Genomic DNA, 7,157 nt, shown 5'->3' with positions numbered 1-7,157 from the left:
CCCCAACCCCACCCCAATAATACGGTATTATTAATATCAAAAATCTCCTGAAAACATGTAAAAAGAATGATGTACCATGACAAGGTTTAAACAAAACATTAAGTACGATACTGTTTAGTTGCAGAATTTCGAAGCACTTAGGCCCTGTTCGATGTGGAGCAAAACATTTCCAATTTTCCCTTTTTCAGTTGGTCAAAAATTCTCTCTAGGAAAACAAGCTCCACAAGAGGCATTCCAAGTTGATTATGTCCTCACCACCCTCCAACACACCTCATCTTCACCCCCGCCAAGTAGCCTGCATCCCCACCACCCCACACCCTCCTACCCCCACCCTCTTGATAGTATTTATCTAGATTATATACAAATATTTTAGGATAACTTTTTACTTACATACCAAACACAAAAAAAAAATGAAAAGAAACCCATCATTTTCCTTCGATCACACCCTTAGTATCAACTAGAACCCTTCTAAGTTCTCAACATCATGGAAGCATTCTAGAGAAGAAAAAAAAGCTGCAACTTTTAACCAATTTCTCAATCAATTGCCTTTGTAGGTTCTATAACGAACAAAACTAAACAAAACAACAAAGGGATTCACCAAGTTCAGCAACATACAGAATTTTCCACCAACAAATAAACAAAAAATCATACAACTACAAATTACCTCAAGTAAAATAGCACCAATACATGAAAAACAAAAACAAAATTGAAGATCGAACAAACCTGGGAACTGCTGATTTTCTGGTAGAAATACAAGTGAAAAGGAGGAAAAAGTGAATATCCTAGGCAAATTTCCAGTTCTGTCAAGTGGGGCAATACTCAAAAATTGAAATTCAAACGAAGACAGACATAGTTTGTACTATAAATTGAAGTGAAAAGGGGAAAGAGGAGTTCAAGAGTCACTTTCTTTAAAGTTCAACAAGATATTTATTGTAATTATTGTGGATAACAATAATCCAATAAAATGAATCTCAAAAGTTTGCAGAAATCAATAATTATGCAGCAAACCTTGTTTAATATGGCTTATTTCAGATAAACATTCAAGAACTTCATTGTTCAACATCGACAACAACATTTTATTTGGACCTACCAGACGAATTTTACTACGTAACTTATATAAATATACCCGAACTTAGCTTATGTGGTATATTTCGTTATTCTAACGCTTATAAAATATAATTCAATGACATATAATTTAAAATAATATATTAAGTATAAAAATTTTATATTTTTTGTAATTTTAGACATAATTTAGTGATACTTATGTCTTATTTCTTTTATATCTAATAAATTTTTTATTTTTAATTTTTTTCATGATAAGATTATAATAAGACATTTTAAAGTTAATGTGAATTGATTTATTTTAAAATTAAAATACTTTTTAAATATTTTTATAAAAATTTGAATAAATAAATTAAAAAATGATCAAAAATGCATTTAATGGTCCACCTATTTGAATCAAACATATCCTAAATATTACATTTAAGTCTAAAATGGTTACTCCAATTAACATAACTTGATGTGGAATATATAATTTTAAAATTAAAAATATATGTATTTTTTTTATTAGTCCACGTATAACAAAATTCCAAATCCATTTACCTAAATCTATTTTAAAAGAGTCAACATGTTTTACTTTCATCCAACTCGTCACCTTAATCGTCTTCCCTCCATTATCCTTGTTTTTATTCCACCAGCAGATCATTTATTTTGGTGTATAGATAGAATAACAAAAGGTTAAATTCATCGATAGCTTTTAAAGTTGACGATAATTTTTATATAGATATTTTAATTAAATGTTATTCATTTTAGATATGTAATGTCATGTTTTATTATGTCATTTTGATACATTTTTAATAATCAGTCAAATGTATAAAGTGTCTGTAATATAATACGTGTCAAAATAAGGAATTAAATAAAAACATATGACATATATATAAAAAATAATTTTTAAATAATGATTTTTGATACGAAAAGAAGTTACCAATAAGTAAATGACATTTGCAATTCTTATCCAATAAATATAAAAAAGATAATAACCCAACCCCACCGAGATGATCTTCTCCAAACTCACCCACCCCAACCCCCATAGTTTTATAAGTTAAGGTGTAATTGATTGACAAAACAAAATAAAGTGAGTCACATTGTTACACAAGTAAGGGAGTATCTAAATGTTTTAATTTTTGTTTATAACTAACCGTCTAACATGTATTATTTATTAAAATAAAAAATTATTATGCAAAAAACTCTTTATTAGTCGAAGCATCAAAGCCTCACAACTGACTAAACAGTCTATTCTATCATTTCATTGTTTATGACATTTTAGCTGCCCTAAACACATTTGATATTATTATTTTAGCTAAACACATTTGATACGTCTAAATGTCAAACTCCAAACCTACTCTGAGTAAGAACATTAAATGGTCGTGGCTCTCGTTGGCCGTCAGTGGCCGAGCTAGTGAGATTCATGGGTTGGACGAATCTACTTGCATTTTCGCAGATTCTGTATTTATATTAAAAAATTAAATATATATATATATATATATAAATTAAGTTGTGAACCCTTTAACTCATTAATTTATAATCTCCAAACTCTTAATCTTGGTTCCGCCTCTGATCACACAAAAAGCATCAAGGTAAATTTATGGTTCCACATAGCAGAAGTTGATCCCTGAAAATAATCTCTTTGTAAAATAAATATCTCCTGCCTAAAGTCTTTATTTGTAATTACTCGAAATTAAAACCCTTTTTCTTTTTATACAAAAGGTCTACAAGAATCACAAAAATTGACCATTCATATAATATGTATTTTTTCTCAAATAGTGAAACTTGCATTACTTATAACTTAAACGCCTAAAGTATTGCACTTTACACCAATACTCATCCTATTAAAATTTGAGTTATCATAATCATCTTGTAAAATAATACTATTCTTCCAATTCTATTGAAGTGTCTTATTTTCTTTTCATTTTTTTAAATATATCTAATAACTTTTTAATTTAAATAGGATAAAATATATAGTTTACTCCAAAAGATGAGATAAAATCTATATGACACAACACATCAATACAGGCATATGGGTGACATCTTTTTAGTTTTTCCCATTGAAAGTACACAATGAAAATAAGTTGATTATATGAAAAAAATTTAAGAAATTAAGAAAATGTATCCTATATTAATTGTTAAATAAAACACTCACTCTACGAAGATTAATTAGGCATATGAGTGACATCTTTCTAGTTTTTCCCATATAGGAGATCTAAAAAATCAAATTTGAAAATTAAGTATTTGTTATGTTTTTTTTTTTTTGTTGATCGGAGAGTTGTTTAGCTGTTGTGGATGAATTTCGAATTAGTTTGAAGCTCTTTCACAAACAATGACGATAGTGGTAGCCGTGGTATTTTAAGGAAGAGTATATTAACTCTAAATTAAATAAAATAATCACATATTTTATTGAGTCGTGACATGAACATGTATTGAAAAAAATGGCCAAAACACAAAAGTGGTGTATGTAAATAATGATTTACAAAGGTCGTAGGTGTGACAGGGATTTGATTTCAAAGTCCTGGGGATAAATTACGTAGTATGATTAAGATTCATATATGAAATAACTATGTATTATAAAAATAAACAACTAATATGGAATGAAAAGAGTGACTTTAAAATATGTCAATAGATTGCCTTATTGTCTTCTCTTTTTCTTTTTGTATACATAATATTTAATGTTGCGTGATCATTATTTTTAATCTAAATATACTAAGCTTTGGGTTCTTACATGTGGTAATGTGGATTTGGATAAAATAGACATGTGATTAGACTAATTATCTAGGATCATATTATAAGCTTTCCCATAGAGGACAAGCCACGAAAATATTAATTAATTGAAACATTATAAGCAAGCATTTGACCTATTTATTGAATTTCAATATGATTATGACTTTGCATCTTCATCCATTAATGTTGATTTTGATGTTATATCTAATTTATAACATTTTGTTTCGAATAAATTGATTTACCTTCTAATTATTCTCCTTGTTATACACATTTTAGAATCAAATCAATTGTGTTAGGTGGGAAGAAAAGAACTTCTTATTGAAAATATGTAAGTGTTTTGGTTTGGATATAAAGGTTGGCGGCATATTTATTATTATATCATAGATAAGATGTATGATGTTGGATAATGTATCAAAATAGTGTTTTGACAAATATATTTTACCATTGGTAGTTAATAAAATATATTCTTAGAAGATATTATTCTTGGTGAGGATGTGTTCCATGATTTACCATGACCTCAATCATTAAGTTTATTTTTTATTCAAAAACTAATCACTTAATTTAGTTCTTGGGAATTTTAACAGCTCAACTAAACTTTTCATTTTGTCGTGTGTTTGATTTTTCGTTTTGTAATATTTTTTTATTTATTATTAAAAATAGAGATTTTTTCTAAAAAAGTTGTGTTATAAATATGATTTTTTCTCTTATTTTTCACAAAATCAACTCACTAGAAAAAAGCATGGTGAAAAATAGATTCTTATTGAAATGTTAGGGAAGTTTTCTAATTTTTTTTCATGTGAAAACACTTCTATTTTTTAGTTTCTAGCTTATTTAATCAAAATATTTATGAAAATAGCCAGAATATTTTTTAGTGGTAAATTTAATGGGAAATGATGATTTTTTAGTAGTGCTTTTCCCTTTCCCTGCCCCTTTTTTTAATTAAAATAATCTTTGATCATTTGAATACGAATAATTCAAAACTTCTTAAAAATAACTATTCAAATATTATTGTGAAGATGGTCTATCACCATTTTCGATTATTACTATGTGAGATCATTGCACAATTGTCATGTCACTAGGGCTGGGCATAATTTGGTCAAAATCAAAAAAATCGATCGAATTGATTTTTTTTAAATTTTGGTTTCGATTTTTCTGTTAAATCGATCGACTTTCGATTTTTAATTTTAAAATTTCAGTATATCGGTTCGATTTTTGGTTTTTAATTTTTTTATTTCGGTTTAACCGAAAAACTGAATTTATACCCTATGTATTTACTACATTATATTTTATATATTGAACTTTTATGTTTTAAGAGTTAATATGAAATGGGAAAATAACTTGTGTGTCTACTTTTTAAAAAACAATTACCATATTTGTCAGTATTATTTTTTTAATGATAAATGTCAATTTAATTGAATATTCAACTTCATATTTTTTCTCTCGCCCCAAAATTTTCCCACGCCCGCGATTGCAATTTTTTTTTCTCTCTCGCGATTGCAATTTTTTCTCTCTCTCGTGATTGCAACTTTTTTCCGGCGACTTCAATTTTCTCTCGCCATTGCAATTTAAAGGTTAGTGTTGAGTAAGCTCTGTTAGTTTAGGTTACTTGCACTGCAATCTGCGATTTTTGTTGGTCTCCTTTGCACTTAACAGATCCTTTAATGTGAGCTTGCAATTGTGGTCTTGACAGTGCCCAGATCGTTACGCCTTTCTTCTTTTTGTGTGGATTTATGTTGAGATTTCGTTTGATTTATGTTTACGTTACTTGTGTGCCCTTTTGTTTGATGATTTATGTTGAGATTTCGTTTGATTCAAGTTCCTATGAGTGTCTGTTATTCAGTTCTCTTCTCTAATAAGTATGATCTCTTGTTAGCATCTATGTAATACAACATTAATTCAGGTTTAATTCACTTGTTAGCATTTGTGTAATACAACTTCAATTAAGTTTTAGTTCACTTGTTAGCATCCGTGTAATACAACTTTAATTCCGGTTTAATTCACTTGTTAACATCTGTGTAGTACAACTTTAATTCAAGTTTAATTCACTTGTTAGCATCTGTGTAATACAACTTCAATTCAGGTTTAATTCACTTGTTAGCATCTGTGTAATACAACTTCAATTCAGTTTTAGTTCACTTGTTAGCATCTGTGTAATACAATTTTAATTCAAGTTTAATTCACTTGTTAGCATCTGTGTAATACAGCTTTAATTCATGTTTAATTCACTTGTTAGCATTTGTGTAATACAACTTCAATTCAGTTTTAGTTCACTTTTTAGCATTCGTGTAATACAACTTTAATTCCGGTTTAATTCACTTGTTAGCATATGTGTAATACAACTTCAATTCAGTTTTAGTTCACTTGTTAGCATTGTGTAATACAATTTTAATTCAAGTTTAATTCACTTGTTAGCATTTGTGTAATACAACTTTAATTCATGTTTAATTCACTTGTTAGCATTTGTGTAATACAACTTCAATTCAGTTTTAGTTCACTTGTTAGCATCCGTGTAATACAACTTTAATTCAGGTTTAATTCACTTGTTAGCATCTGTGTAATACAACTTCAATTCAGTTTTAGTTCACTTGTTAGCATTGTGTAATACAACTTTAATTCAAGTTAAATTCACTTGTTAGCATTTGTGTAATACAGCTTTAATTCATGTTTAATTCACTTGTTAGCATTTGTGTAATACAACTTCAATTCATGTTTAATTCACTTGTTAGCATTTGTGTAATACAGCTTTAATTCATGTTTAATTCACTTGTTAGCATTTGTGTAATACAGCTTTAATTCATGTTTAATTCACTTGTTAGCATTTGTGTAATACAGCTTTAATTCATGTTTAATTCACTTGTTAGCATTTGTGTAATACAGCTTTAATTCATGTTTAATTCACTTGTTAGCATTTGTGTAATACAGCTTTAATTCATGTTTAATTCACTTGTTAGCATTTGTGTAATACAGCTTTAATTCATGTTTAATTCACTTGTTAGCATTTGTGTAATACAGCTTTAATTCATGTTTAATTCACTTGTTAGCATTTGTGTAATACAGCTTTAATTCATGTTTAATTCACTTGTTAGCATTTGTGTAATACAGCTTTAATTCATGTTTAATTCACTTGTTAGCATTTGTGTAATACAGCTTTAATTCATGTTTAATTCACTTGTTAGCATTTGTGTAATACAGCTTTAATTCATGTTTAATTCACTTGTTAGCATTTGTGTAATACAGCTTTAATTCATGTTTAATTCACTTGTTAGCATTTGTGTAATACAGCTTTAATTCATGTTTAATTCACTTGTTAGCATTTGTGTAATACAGCTTTAATTCATGTTTAATTCACTTGTTAGCATTTGTGTAATACAGCTTTAATTCAT

The 7,157-nt window shown here is 27.9% G+C and overlaps 1 protein-coding gene across 1 annotated transcript in view; it reads right to left on the bottom strand.

Moving 5' to 3' along the window:
- LOC107029282 (probable F-box protein At2g36090) overlaps positions 1-1,067 on the bottom strand; it is a 6,896-nt gene extending 5,829 nt beyond the window's left edge. The window contains exon 1 of the mRNA XM_015230665.2: positions 724-1,067. The gene's annotated coding sequence lies outside the window, so the exon portion shown is untranslated. The remainder of the gene's footprint in view (positions 1-723) is intronic.
- Between the last annotated feature and the right edge of the window lie 6,090 nt (positions 1,068-7,157).

Source organism: Solanum pennellii, chromosome 9 (assembly GCF_001406875.1).
Source record: "Solanum pennellii chromosome 9, SPENNV200".
In the NCBI taxonomy this organism is placed as follows: Eukaryota; Viridiplantae; Streptophyta; class Magnoliopsida; order Solanales; family Solanaceae; genus Solanum; species Solanum pennellii.
Note: the sequence above shows the minus strand (reverse complement) of the source record. Positions and strands in the feature narration are given on the sequence as shown.